The sequence below is a fragment of the Musca autumnalis genome, unplaced genomic scaffold, assembly GCF_047663935.1.
Source record: "Musca autumnalis isolate F117 unplaced genomic scaffold, ASM4766393v1 scaffold_5, whole genome shotgun sequence".
Taxonomy (NCBI): domain Eukaryota; kingdom Metazoa; phylum Arthropoda; class Insecta; order Diptera; family Muscidae; genus Musca; species Musca autumnalis.
The window spans coordinates 4,520,791-4,536,920 of NW_027412088.1; the positions used below are offsets into that span (position 1 = coordinate 4,520,791).

The following is a 16,130-nucleotide window of genomic DNA, read 5'->3' on the forward strand; positions in this document are numbered from 1 at the left end:
ACAAATTGGTGAAAGGTAAAAATCGGGATTCAAAGGGTTAAGTCTGACATTGTTGAAATATCGCAATTCTATAAGTCACATTACTTTAATCACTTTCTGATAAGACTTGCCGTTTGTGAGGAAGATCCCCGAACAACTGTTTTGTAAAGACGGGATCGATAGGGAATTTTAAGGTATTACGTCTAAATGCAAACCCTATCTCATATACACCAAATAAAATTAGCTTTATGGGATTTTCGATATTCCAACTTATGGGCATTTGTATTGTAAATGTGCTACAAAGCTAATTTTTTTCAACCTTAACTAAAATTCCGTTAGCCTTCGGACTAAGAATTAAAATGTTATTTATGTTATGTTATTATTTTGAATTTTGTCTATTATTGATTTTTTTTTTTAACGAAATCAGAAAAGTGAATTAACACCCAAGTAACCTGCTGTCTGGAGGGATAAACCGATATGTACCATTGATCGCAGTAAACAAAGTTACTTACCAGTATCGAATAACTCTGGCCAATACACCACTGACTGCACTTCACTCTCACATATCGATCACAGTTTAAGTGAAAGTCATTCATTCACAAGGCCACACTCGATAGTCGTCCACAGCAGATAATTTTAGAAATGTTTTGCATACCAACAGCAGCAAATGATTGCAACGTCTTTGCAATGTTGTTGACATGGTCTGAAATGTAAACAAAACAACACCAATTATAATGTGGGACACAGGTAATCATCCGATAAAATAAGTTCGGGTGCTACAGTGGTGCCTTGCCCTTTGGTTTGATCTCCCATCACAAGAAAACTGTTCTGGAAAATGCTAGCCACAGTTGTTGGCGGTTTGAGCATCAATAAGTTTGTTTTTTTTTTTTACGTTACGCCTCGATTTGAAATATTCTAAAGGGCTTAATATTACCTCATGCTTACGATTATTAAAAGCCTATTCTAATTGTTTTGAAAACTCTTTGGAATAAACAGAATAACAATATATTTTAATATTTCCTAGTTATAACTATATGATCGCATATTACCATACCAAATGCGTTTTATTTGTTTTAACTCAGCAAATAATTTTTTCTTTAATACCATACATTTTCAATTATTACATTTAGCGATTGCATTTAATATGCCTCTTTCGCCGATCAAATGTTTATTCAACACGTTACATTTATACACACTCAAATAAATGTACGCGGTCCACAACGGAATGTAAAAGGTGATTGGATTTCTGAAGCACTGATTGACCGATCACATGAATATCATTGAGTTTGATTTTAATAAAAATTTTGATGAAAAAACATGAACGTACATCGTTTTTTCATGTTTGTTTTTTTATAGGATTGCTACTCCTGATGCTACACTTCCTATATGCACAACAAAACTTGATTTGCAAAAAATATGCAAAACAAAAGTTGCATGTTTTTTGTTTGTATTAGAAAAGTGTGGTTATTCAACATCTCAGCGGTTGGCATAGCGTCAGGCAGATATTGTGACGACGGTTCCTGTTGACACTGACGACATTTATCATCGGCAATTCAAAGCGAATTTGTTCGTTTGTTTATTATTTACGAAAAAGTTAATTTGTTTGTCCCATTAATTTGCATTATAAGCTTCTTTTCTCACATCGGTGATAATTGTTACACACATTTAAGTTTTATAATTTAATTACAATTTACAACAGAATACATAATCGGAATTGGGTCAATTACGTAGCTTTACATTTTTGCATACACAATAAAACAAGGTGGAAGATTTGTATCCCATTGAGGGTATATCCAAATGGTAAATATGATTAAAGGTAAGCTTTTATGAGAATCGAAGATCGGAGAATCGGACAAAATCTCTTAGGCATGACAATAGTAACAACAATGCAGGTACAAATTACTAAAAACAAATTATAACAAATACATTGTTTCAAAAAACTAGTTGGCTTTCGATCTAATTGGCAAATGAATCAATTTATTAGCATCTCTATACACATCCTCAAGTCGTTAACCTTCATAGAATACGTCAATTTGAATTTAATTGGTAAGTCAGGAAAAATACAAGATATTTTTTTAGAAAATTTTAATAACTAGTTTTCCCAAGCGAGTGTATAATGACACCACACGTCGACACCACATGTAGAGACGTTTACACGACTGAAATACTCGTTTACATTACGTTGAGAGGACGTTCTTTACTATCGCTGAAAAGATATGATGTTGTTTGACCTCGGAATCGAAACTGGACATTTGAACGGTAAGGCGGGTATTTTTACAATTGCACCTCGGTGGCAATCAAAATAATACTATTTTAAAAACGTGTATATATTGACTGAAATGTACCCAAATCCTTGAAACGCGTCAAATCGGGAGTTACCGCTATAAGGATATGACAGAATCTATATATGTAGGTATTTTTAACTCTGGGAATTGCTTTTAACTGTTGATAAAAAACAACAAGAAAGATAAAAACCTTCGGTTAGTTGCCAACCCTATTTTATTGCTTTTTTCTTGATGTGCTGGAATCAAATGAAGTTATTGGAACCCCGTCAGTGTTGTACGACGGATGACCCCTCAATTCAACGTTTTGCCCAGTCAAACAGGCGATGTGTAAGAGCCCACATTGTCATGATGCAGAATGATTTGTCTTCTCTTTCGTTTTTCGAACTTCTTTGGAGACTTCAGGCAAACAAATTATAGTGTACCACTCAGAATTAACCGTCCTATATTTCTCAAGCCGTATAGTCGCCACACGGTCAGTTTTTCTGAAGAAACAGGCAACCTTTTGCTTCGAAGTGCTTCTTACATTAACAACTTTCGTTTGATTTGGCTCGCTTTCGAATACCCAAACCGCCGATTCATGCTTTGTTTCAGGCTCCTAAGAATAGATCCTAGATTCGTCGTCTGTGACGATCTTATAAACGTCGTTTGAAGCACCGAGATCAATTTTATGCTCAATTTCTTTCCAACGAGAAAAATTCGTTTTTGCGGCCAGGTTTTTATGCAATATCAAATGTTAGTTGGTGGAAGAAATGTGCAACGATGCCTCTATCTCACGGCATTTAACATGGCGATCTCGCATTATCCGTTCATGCACGGCATTTTTTTTCTGGCACAGCGATCGATTTTGGGCGACCCTCAGGACCCTCTTTTTGGCGACTGCCGACCACGGTTGAATTCATTAAACCGACATACAAAGATTTTATTTGATCGATACACTCTTGCGGTGATTATCTACGTCAAAAATTGTCAAAAATTCTTGGACGAAAATGTTCACAAGTAAATTCCATTTTTTTGCAAAGTGATTTTTCAAGCCACTGTAAACAACACATAACATGGTCGTACGACAAACAGTCCTTAGTAAGTCTAGGCTAAAAACTTTCAAACTATCCAAAAAAAATGGTTCAAATGGTGCCTGGCAATACGTGGTGTTGCCTAGTCCAGGTAGTTTTCGTGCAGCCATCGTATCGCCTTACAGGAAGTGCGATGGAATCGGGATGACGCAAAAAGCATAAACGCACCTTGAAACGAAACCTGAGCTGGATGTTAAATTTATGGTAAATCGAAGATATAACAAGTGAGCAAAGGCTATAGTCGGGACGGGCCGAATGTGTGATACCCTACACCACTGCCCCTGTGTATAAGCTTTACCCTGATAAACTTTTTTTTATGGAGATACGAAAGTTATCAGCCACCCTTGCTTTTATATCAAATGACGTAGGGCTAACTGAACCAAAATAATAAATTAATTAGAAATTGGGATACCTGAGCGTCTTTTTCTATATATTTCTACCACTTTTGGCAACGTAATTGGTATTAATTTAAAGCTATGAATGTCTTCATTAATATAGTTTGCTTTTGTGGAAATGCGCCCAACCAAACCTGGATTGATCGTCAGTACAATTCAAATCGAAAAAATGGTCTTTCTTTTTGGAATACTCCTACTATAAGCGGAGATATTCACATATGAATAAAACGTTGAATTTTCTCCACATAAGTGTTTTGCCCATTCGAACCCAGAATACTATCCGATCATCACCAAACTCGATAGGCTTCTTCCCCTTCAACCCCAAAATTTCGTGTGAGCTGAGGATTTTTTGAAAGTACAGACCCAAACGACAAAACCCCTAGTTGGGTTTGATGTGTCCGATCCAGCTTGGATTTTATGGCCCCATCTAAACATGGTTAAATATTGACTTTTTTAAGCGACTCTAGCTTATATCTATGCAGCCTATGTGAATATTCATCTGACCTCTGAAGCAAATTTGTACATAAGGGCAAGAATAAAATATATAATGGAGACATAATGAACTCGAATAACTACATTTATTGCCTCAAATTGTATAAAATATCTAAAATTTCCATAATTTGTATACATTTCGCACCATATCTCCAATACCGTTAATTTTTTCTTAATGTTTTCCTTTGGAAAAATATTCCCTGGAATGTAATACACAACTCTTCAGAACATGCCATTGTTGTAAAATGCCTCTATCACGTTGTTTTGAGTCTATTCTTTTAACGACAATTTAATAAAAATGTGAATAATGTGGTGAAATCCGAAATGCGGGAATAAACTGTGGGTGTGAACTGTGTAAAGTATAAGATTCAAAATGCCGCTAAAACAACATGAAGTAAGTATGTTAGAGTTTCAGAATGCTCTAAAGAATTGCTGCGAACATTATTTGGAAGATTTTTGCTAAAGGTTACTTGGTTCAACTCCCAATAGTTTTGCTGATATTGACCAGAATTTCAGCAATTATGTAAAATGTTTTTGTACTTTATCGATTTTGATGCCCTAGATGCAGTTTTTCTTATTTGGTATGTTCTACTGGTTTAGGGCTACAATATTGCCAAAGACTGCAAGGCCAAATTTCTATTCGTTTCTGAGATAAAGACCCAAATAATGTAGTTTTAACCCGGATTAGCCAGATCGACTCAGCTCGTCGAGGCATTCATTTTGGTATGGGCTACGAAGGTCTACGACCATTATTTCGATGTTACAAACTTTTTGGCCAAAACCAACGTTTAATACCCTTCCCACGTAGTGGTGTAGAGTATAAAAATCAGGTCTCCAGATTCACTCCAGTGAACGTATAACGCAATCGGAATAAAAAACAAATATCCCCATCTGAGGTGCGAACATCGATTCGGACCATTTCCTTGTAGCAACCAAAGCGTTCATTTGTCTTAATGTTACGGTGAATAAGCGATCTATCACAGGACGGAAACTGGATGTCAACAAGCTTTAAATACAACAGATAGCATAGTAACTACTCCGCTCAACTTACTCTCAAGATGGAAGATCTCACGTCTTGTCACGATAATGCGGATTCGAAATGGCAAGCAATAGGCCACTATCATCAAACTCCCGCAAAATCTACACCTGGGTACCAAAAACTACCACCTACAAATTCCTGGTAATATCAGGAGGGTCGTAAGGCTACTAGAGAAAAGAACACAGTGTACATGGCAACCCTGCAGTCAGTAGTAACAAAAAAAAAGCAACGGAAAAATATCGGGGGAAGGGGAGAAACATATTTTCTGAAGAAAAAAAGAAAGAGCAGGATAATTGTGAAGTTGAGGGACTCGATATGTTCAGGAGTCAAAATAAACCCGAAGATTTTCCAAGAGAAAACACCAGACTAAAGGGTATGTGCGTTCTCCAGCCAAGACAATGACATTGTATTTATCCCAAAATCTCCCTGTTCGGGAATTATCCAGAACATCTGGTAACACTTCGAATCTGTACAACGAACACACAGACGCACATTCGCACTAAGAGAACAACCATACTCAAATACATGGGCGAAGATCAATACAACAACGAAGATCAAACAACAACAAACAACAACGAAGATCAAACAACAAACAAATGCAAGAAATACAAGAAGTAGCAAACTAAACGATAATTAAATGATTATGGCAAAACAAACAAAAGCACATTACTGAAAGGTAAAGTAAGAACTAGAATGATGAAGAGAATTCTACATGGTAGTTGTTGTTGCTTAGATAAAGTAACTGCGTAATAAAACTTTACGTTACAATTCAAATTTTTAAATTAACGGAAATTAAACTAAATTAACTTAAATCTATCAGTTACATTCGTAACAATATTATTGTGAAATGTCTGAATCAAACATACATTTTATTATCATTACATTTTATTTAAAACCTGGCCTTCGGGTAAAGATCGTGTTAATTACAGGCAAACTTCTCCATAACGCAGATCTTGGGGACGAAAATTGATTTGTTATAAAGCATCGACTTTTAACGAAAAACCGGGTAACCGGTTAACCGGATTCGGTTTTGGACACCCTATGTACAAATGTGTGCAAATCGGTTCGGATTTTAATATTAGCTAAAAATTTAGGGCCCAAATTACCTAAAATTGGCCAAATTTGCATATTGGAGCAATATCAAGACCTGACCCGATTTTCATAGAAATTGAAACTTTAAACACTTTTTCGAGTCGGTTCCAACGAGAGCTCGAAAAAGAATGGACCTATCTTCATAATTTTGGTGAGCTTATTTCTTTGGCCGATTTTTGGACAAAATACGGTCCATTTTTTTCAAAAATTGAAATTTGATTTTGGCAGTTCACTATTAAAGACAAGATTACTAGGTTCCTAAAACGCCTACAAAAATATATGAAGATTGCCTCATTCGTTTTCGAGATATATTTGGCACCGTAAATGCTTGTACAAAAAAGGCTTTCGCTGTTAGCCATCTACCACAAAACTATGCAATATTTTTCAACAACAAAAATGACGAGAGTAGCTTCAGATGTGCTCCTTCAAGTGAAAAAACGATTTATTAAAAAAAAATATTGAAAAAATTATGAAAAATTAGTTTTTTGGTCAGCACAATTAGGGATAACCCCTTAATGTTCACCGGTCGCCATAAAATTTCATAAGTACGGTTCATGGATCAAATGGAAAAACCAAAGGCCTACCCTTTCGAAAATTTGTTTTCTTTTTTTTGGGTTACCCTAATATACAAAATGTAAGCATCTACTAAGAAATTCCTTTTTACATTGATATTTGAAGATTCTACAATTAAGATTATGAAAGTAAACCTACCCTTTAAGGCGTCACAACTGTCATTGATATTATTAACGTTGGCAGAACAAAGCAAAACAAAAGTATGTAAATATCGTTGTTAGATGTGAATCATAACCAACTCAACGACCCATTAGTTATCGAAATGACCATGATGTCTCTTACGCACAGCTAGCGAGACGATCATTTGAGAGTCAAATACAATGGGGTTTTTTTCCTTCTAAACATCTTTGGCTATAGATGTCAAGTTAATTACTTGTACTCTACACAGTTTTGACAATTTTGAAGGTTTCTTGGCAAAAACAAAAACGCAAAAAACAATATTATTGAACTCGGACAAACCCATAGAGCCACAAAAATAAGCAAACACCGTAACAACCAACATAAACTGTAGTCATGTCAATAAGCCAGGCAAAAAAAAGATGTAACATACGAATCTCAAACAGTTTCCGTGTGGAAAAAACGTGTTCCCAAAAAGAAATGAAGCTTCTCTTAAACCCAAAAAACGATAAATATAAAACCTCTCTTGTCCATCGTAAATCTGCGAGAGAAGGCAACAACAAAAAAAGGCTTAAACAACACTAAAATTCATAAATAACCATAAAACCAGCAACGGAGCAAAAATAAACCAGCTACCAGAAAATGTTGTCAATGCTTCTGATGATGGCTACTGTCGAGGGAATCATGGATCGATGCATGTAACCAACCAACAACGACAAGACACCACAGCCAATCAGCCAAGTAACCAAATAGACAAACGTATTGACCATTGATTTGTGCTGCGCTATACTGCTTGGGTCTTGCTTGAATGAATCCACACAAATGCTTCCAATGTAATCTTAATTACCACATTTGACCAGTGTGATGACCGTGGCGACATTATGCATCCATCTACGAGCTTCAGTATTACTGTAATTATGGCTTGGCTTTTTGGGAAATTAGGCAATTTTTGGCTTTTGTTGTTAACAAAAAATATAAAAAAGCCAAAAACACCTAACAAAAACAAAGCGAACCCCACACACACACACTAACGAACATAAAATAAAATAAACAATCAAGTATACATCTCCAAAGGGGGACATTTGACTTTGAAACAGTGTTACCAACAAGAAAACAATGGCCTATTTAGCTAATATTGGGTAAAGGTATAATGACCTTTGGTCTAAATAAGAAGTTGAATAGGCACTGCAGACAAATCTTGTTTTTTTTGTTACAATTACATAATGTTTTAGTTATGCGTACATCCCAAAAAATTCTGTGTAAAGTCGTTATAAACAATGTACCTTTATTATATAAATTTGTCTGTGAAGCAAAAGAACTGACATCTTGAAGAACTATAAGTTTAATTGATAACACTGGTCAACACGACTTTTGTTTCGTTCGATTTCTTTACAGTTTCTAAATCAAATTGTCGAGTTATTTTCAAATGCGGCAGCAGTTTTTACCTACCTTGCTCTTGTTTTTGAGATATAGCTCAAGTGCCCCACAAATATTTTTTGAGTGTTTTTTAAACACCAGATTGTTAAGGAGATATAGGGTTCTCGATCCAAACAGTTTTTGCTATATTCGTAGTAAATATACCTTAGAAAATATAGAAGACCCATACCAGACTGTGTAAAAATTGAGTATTTTTATACCCTCAGCCTTTAGGCTAAAGAGGGTATTTACACTTTGATACGACCAAAAATGTGCCTCATCGAAATAATGGTTTTAGACCCCAAGTATGTTTGTACGATATCCGTTTCAGACAATTTTGAGTAGATCTAGCAATGTCCGTCCGTCTGTCTGTCTGTCCGTCTGTCTGTCTGGCTGGCTGGTGCGCACGATAACTCTCGAACGGATCAATCGATTCGGTTCAAATTTTGGGTATCGAAATATTTTGTCCAGATTCGATTTAAGTTCGAAGATGGGCCATATAGGTCCACTCCTTCAGGTACCTCCCCCACAAATGTTCAAAAATTGTCGCAAAACTTGTGCGCACGATAACTCTTGAAGGGAGGAACCGATTTGATCCAATCTTTTCACATCGTGAAATTTCTACCAGACTTAGATGAGGTTCCAATATGGACTCAATCGCTCCACTCCTTCGGGTACCTCCCACACAAAATTTCGGAGAAGTTCAGTTTAGGAGCAGCTCTCGAATCGCTTTGGTTTTTGTTGTAACAACTTGTACTTGCTGCCCCCTATACGACGGTTCAAGTTTCATCAGCGGCAAATCCATACTTCCTGAGAAAATAGCTTGAAAGTTGCAAGAAGCCCCTTTGACACCGTGTGTAGTGGTTGGGGCCCAAGATAACTCTCGAACGGATCTGCCGATTCGGTCCACAATTTGGCTTTCGTAATATTTTGCCCAAACTTAGTTCAAGTTCAAAGATGGATTATATCGGTCAACTCCTTCCGGTACCCCCCCCACAAAAGTTCGAAAATGTTCGGAAAATTTGTGCGTACGATAACTCTTGAAGGGAGGAACCGATTTGATCCAGTCTTTGCACATCGCGTAATTTCTACCAGACTTAGATGAGGTTCCAATATGGACTCAATCGCTCCACTCCTTCGGGTACCTCCCACACTAAATTTAGGAGAAGTTCAGTTTAGGAGCAGCTCTCGAATCGCTTTGGCTTTTGTTGTAACAACTTGTACTTGCTGCCCCCTATACGACGGTTCAAGTTTCATCAGCGGCAAATCCATACTTCCTGAGAAAATAGATTGAAAGTTGTAAAAAGCCCCTTTGATACCGTGTGTAGTGGTTGGAGCGCAAGATAACCCTCGAACGGGTCTGCCGATTCGGTCCAAAATTTGGCATTCGTAATATTTTGTCCAAACATAATTTATTTTCGAAGATAAGCCATATCGGTCCACTCCTTCAGGTACCTCCCCCACAAAAGTTCAATAATGTTCGGAAAAATTGTACGCACGATAACTCCTGAAGGGAGTGACCGATGTAATCCATACTTTGCACATTCTAATATATCTACCAGATATAGATCAGGTTCGAATATATAGTATATTTGTATGCTCCTTCTGGTACCTCTCACACAAAATGTTCGATAAGTTCACTTTAAGACCTGCTCTCAAATTACTTTGATTTTTGTTGAAGCTATTTGCATTCGCTACCTCCATATTTCTTGGGAAAATAAACCGGAAGGTGTAAAAACCGCCTACGTCACCATATGTGGCGGTCGGAGATCACGATAACTCTCGAACTGTTCAACCGATTATGTCCAACATTTGGTCTTCGTCATATTATATCCAAACTTAGTTTCATGGGGCAATACCGGTCCACAACTTCCGGTACTTCTCCCCAATATTTAAAAATGTCACTAAAATGTTAGCACGATATCACTTGAATGGGGCAACCAATTTGGTCCAAACTTTGGATCTCCTAATATTTTGTCAAAATTTAGTTTAACTTCTAAAATGGCCCATATCGGTCCTCCCTAAGGGTACCTCCCCCACAAAAGTTCAACATTTGTGTCTTAGTGCAGTTAATTCCTAATCCACATTTTTGTCGGCAAGTTCAAATGTCCAAAAAGGGCCACAAAAGTCTGAAGAGACCTTAAATACATTCGATCTGTCCGTAGATGAAAGTTTCACTTCACCTTGGCTGAGGGTATATATCTGTCGGTAAAGCCGACTGACACTTTTTTACTTGTTTTAATTACTTTAAAGTAGAATGACGTCATCAGGAAAAGCCATGGATATGTCACATAAATATCTCGTGTGATATTTATACCCTCAGCCTTTAGGCTAAAGAGGGTATTTACACTTTGATACGACCAAAAATGTGCCTCATCGAAATAATGGTTTTAGACCCCAAGTATGTTTGTACGATATCCGTTTCAGACAATTTTGAGTAGATCTAGCAATGTCCGTCCGTCTGTCTGTCTGTCTGTCCGTCTGTCTGGCTGGTGCGCACGATAACTCTCGAACGGATCAATCGATTCGGTTCAAATTTTGGGTATCGAAATATTTTGTCCAGATTCGATTTAAGTTCGAAGATGGGCCATATAGGTCCACTCCTTCAGGTACCTCCCCCACAAATGTTCAAAAATTGTCGCAAAACTTGTGCGCACGATAACTATTGTAGGGAATAACCGATTTGGTCCATACTTTGGACATCGTGTAATTTCTACCAAACTTAGATGAGGTTCCAATATGGACTCAATCGGTCCACTCCTTCGGGTACCTCCCACACAAAATTTCGGAAAAGTTCAGTTTAGGACCTGGTCTCGAATCGCTTTGATTTTTGTTTACTCAAGTTGTATTCGCTGTCTTCTATACGACGCTGTAAGTTTCATAAGGGGCAAGTCCATACTTCCTCAGAAAATAGCCTGAAAGTTACAAAAAACCCTATGACACCGTGTGTAGTGGTTGGAGCGCATGATAACTCTCGAACGGACCTGCCGCTTCGGTCCAAAATTTGGCTTTCGTAATATTTTGTCCAAACTTAGTTCAAGTTCAAAGATGGATTATATCGGTCCCCTCCTTCCGGTACCTCCCTCACAAAAGTTCGAAAATGTTCGGAAAATTTGTGCGTGCGATAACTCTTGCAGGAAGTAACCGATTTGGTCCATACATTGCACATTATGAAATTTCTACCAGACTTAGATGAGGTTCCAATATGGACTAAGTCGGTAAACCCCTTCGAGTACCTCCCACACAAAATTTCGGAAAAGTTCAGTTTAGGACATGCTCTCGAATCGCCTTGGTTTTTGTTGTAACATTTTGTATTCACTGTCCCCTATACGAAGGTACAAGTTTCCTCGGGGGCAAGTTCATACTTCCTGAAAAAAATAGCCTGAAAGTTGAAAAACAAACCCTATGACACCATGTTTATGGGTGGAAGCGCAAGATAATTCTCGAACGGAAATGCCTATTGCGGCCAAAATTTGGCCTTCGTAATATTGTTTCCTAACTTAGTTTAAGTTCGTAGATAAGCCGTATCGGTCCACTCCTTCAGGTACCTACCCCACAAAAACCGACCGATTTGGTCCATACTTTACACATTCTCATAATATCTACCAGATATAGATCAGGTTCGAATATGGAATATGGAGTGGACAAATATCCACTCCATCCCGTACCTCCCACACAAAATTTTGGATAAGTTCACTTTAAGACCTGCTATTAAATCACTTTGATTTTTGTTGAAGCAACTTACATTCGCTGCTTCAATTACGATGGTAAAAGTTGTTTCAGGGGCAAGTCCATACTTCTTGAGAATACAGTCCGACGGGTGTAAAAACCCCCTATTGCACCCCCATGGTCTATGTCGGTCCATTCCTTTAAGTACCTTTTCAGCAAAATTTTTGAACTTTAATCCTAATCAACATTTTTGTCGGTTCATACGACCAAAATTTTGAAACCCCCTAAATACATAAGTTTTTTTTTTTTTGTGAAAAGAGTGTTTCAATTTGCACAGGCTGAGGGTATATCTCTGTCGGCAAAGCCGACTGATACTTTTTAACTTGTTTAACGATAAATTAGTATTGCTTCTTAGACTTTTGGTAATGAATACAGCAAATATAAATGTCCCCCTATTAAATTTTATTCCAAGAGGAAGACTTCTCCAACTAATTAGATTTGGGGGCAAACAAAATTCAAAGAACTTTTTAATCATTATGTCTCTAAACTTTCTGCGCCTCCAGAGGGAGTAATTAATACTAGTTACATGCCCAGATGACCGCACAATCATGGCAACAGGTGTAAATATCAACTTATTGGAGGATAAGATAAATGACTATCTCTACACATTATCGCAATTTCTGAAGAATCAGAATATACAGCTTTCGCCACATAAATCAACTGAAACACTCTTCTCATGGTTCACCAAGGATGTTAGAAGGACTTTGAACACTAAAGTCGGAGATCTGAAAATTCCAACAGTCCAGAATTCAGGAATGCTTGAAGTTATCTTCAACAACCTCTTCACTATCTATCTAAAAACATGCAGCCGTCATAGAAACAAATTTCAAGAAGAAAATAAAATGAAATCAGAAGTAAAATCCATTTATGTCACGTGTTGGGGTGAGGACAACGAGGTAGGTCATGAAGACTACTTATAAAACAGTCAGTAACTCGGTTCAAAATTACTCTGTTCCCACTCATGTCGTGGCTCATTACACTGTGCAACATTTTTGAGCCAATTGCGTGCAAACAACTTCTGTCCAGAATTTTATGAAAGTAGAGGACCAATAGGCGAAAACCATATTTGGGGTTTGTTTTCTTAGATCGGGTTCGGTTTTTATGGCCTCATCTAAACATAGTTAAATAACGAATTTTTAAAACAAATTGGGGCTGTATCTCTGAAACTAATACGAATCTTGTTTTGACATCTGGAGCAAACTTGTAGATAAGAGCAAGAAGAAAATATTTGGAGGAATAGTGAACTCGAAAAACTGCATTTATTGTCTCAAATTTTATAATATATCTAAAAATTCTATAATTTGTGTATATTTCGCAGCGTATCTCCCAAAAAATTAAATTCTTCTTAATGTTACATTTTGGGAAATTATTCTCTGGAATGTAACACACAAATCTTCAGAACATTATATTGTTGTAAAATGCCTCTATCGCTTTGTTTATAGCAAATTTTTCAACAACAATTTGGTAAATATTTCAATAATTAATTGAAATCCCCAACATGAGAATAAACAGCCTGTATGAACATTGTTTTAAATAAGCTTTGTAAAAGGTATGTTATGAAATACCTCTTAAACAACGTGAAATAACAATTTCAGGGTTTCGGAATGTTCTGAAGAATTGATGGTCACATTATTTGGAACATTTTTAGAATGGCTACTGGTTTCAAATTCCAACAGTTTAGTTGTTACTGACCAGAATTTCAGAAATTATGTAAACTTTTCTATATTTTAATGAGTTTGATGCGCTAGATGCAGCTTTTCCTAGATCATCTGTTTGACACATAAGTTCTACTACTTTAGGGCTACAATATTGCTGAAGACTACAAAGCAAAATTCTTATTAGCTTCGGAGAAAAAGGTCCGATCACTGGAAAAAAGGCTCATTTTAGGTCGGTTTAGATGAGGCCATAAAATCTATACCCGATCTAAGAACACAAAACCCAATTAAGTTTTTGTAGTCTCAATATGTGCTTTCAGTAGAAGTTGTTTGCATTTCCAGTGGAATATCGTTCGACAATACAAACCCTACATCCAGGATGTAATACCATCGGACATGCCAACGGCTGTATCGTCAAAGGTCATTCATACCAACATGTTAAGAAAATAAATCAAAGTGGCTAAATGGATCTGACGGGAACATTTTTAAATGAATACTAAACAAGTAAAAAAGTATCAGTCGGCTTTTCCGACAGAGATGTGAATCGAAACTTTCATCTACGGAGATATCGAATGTATTTAGGGTATTTTCAGAATTTTGTGGCCCTTTTTAGACATTTGAACTTGCCGACAAAAATGTGGATTAGGATTAAAGAAATGTACCGACATAGTCCATAGTGAATCTTATTTTGGGAGTCACATCGTTTCGATAGATATCGCGCCCACTAGTATGCAAGGAACCATGGTCCTCGCAAAATATAATATCGCTGTAACAGGACCACAACGAACAGCATCGGTATACATTTTCAAAGGATCTTCGAACAGACCCTAAACTGCACTTACGAGGGCGGTTCGGAAATTTCTTAGCCTATCAATGAAAGAGAATAGTTAGTTTTTAAAAAATATTTTTATTTTTCAATATAATCTCCTGAAACTTCAATACACTTAGTCCAACGCTTTTCTAGCAATTCTATCCCTTGATTAAAATAGTTTTCCTCAAGGTCTTCAAAATAGTGGTTTACAACTGTAATTGCATCTTCATTTGAGGTAAAACGCTTGCCAGCAAGGATTTTTTTTTAGATTTGGGAACAAGTAAAAGTCACTGGGAGGTAAATCAGGAGAATAAGGTGGGTGGTCAAGCAACTCGTACTTTAATTCGTTGATTTTAGCCATTGTTAAAAAACTCTTGTGCGCTGGTGCGTTGTCTTGATGAAAAATTATTTTTTTGTGGTGTACGCCAGGACGTTTTTCACGAATTTGTACATTTAATTGATCCAAAAGGTTGCAATAGTACTCTGAATTTATTGTGTTACCCTTTTGCAGATAGTCAATCAATAAAATACCTTTGAAGTCCCAAAAAACGTTGCCATAACCTTACCAGCCGATTGAATTGTTTTTGCCTTCTTTGGGGCACTTCCTCCAGCTTCAGTCCATTGTTTGGATTGTTCTTTTGTCTCTGGAGTATACTGGTGGATCCATGTCTTGTCAACAGTTATGAAACGACGCTTAAAATCCATTTTATTTCGCTAAAAACGATCCAAACAGGCTTGAGAAATGTTCATTCTTATGCGTTTTTGATCGACTGTTAACAAATGCGGCACCCATCTTGCAGAAAGCTTTTCCATCTGTAGTTCTTCATGCAAAATTAAAATTTGAGATGCCCATGATATTAGCAATTTCACGCACTTTTATTCGTCGATCACTTAATACCATATCATGCACTTTGGCTACAATTTCTGTTGTTGTTGCTGTTTTTGGACGTCCACTACGTGGTTCATCTTCAATGCTTGTACGACCACGTTTAATTTCAGCAACCCAATTTTTTACTGTTGCATATGAAGGAGCACTTTCACCTAACACATTCACCATATCATTATGAATTTCTTGTCCCGATAAACCTTTTTTATCTAAATGTTTAATGACAGCAAGCATTTCTAATTTTTCCTTTGTAAAAAAATTGCGGATGCGTCTTTTTTGAACACCTGTTTCTATATGAAGGAGTTACCAGATCGAAACAAAATTTAACATGTGTTCATAACAGAAATGGAAGTTTCCAAAACACTTAACTTTTTTCTGTTTATACCGCGCTTTTTGTGCTAGGCTAAGAAGTTTCCGAACTGCCCTCGTAGACACTATTGTTGAACTCTTGTAGAGGAGGTGACCTTATGAGAGTAGAGATATGGGCCATTTTAGAAGTTAAACTAAATTTGGACAAAATATTAGGAGATCCGACTGAACTGAAACTAAGTTTGGACAAAATGTGACGATTTTGGACTAAATCGGTTGATC

At 36.8% G+C, this 16,130-nt stretch overlaps 1 long non-coding RNA gene across 1 annotated transcript in view; it reads right to left on the reverse strand.

The window, feature by feature from the left end:
- Positions 1–517: 517 nt before the first annotated feature.
- LOC141404851 (uncharacterized) overlaps positions 518–16,130 on the reverse strand; it is a 312,536-nt gene continuing 296,923 nt past the window's right edge. The window contains exon 4 of the long non-coding RNA XR_012413085.1: positions 518–682. This is a non-coding gene — a long non-coding RNA (uncharacterized lncRNA). The remainder of the gene's footprint in view (positions 683–16,130) is intronic.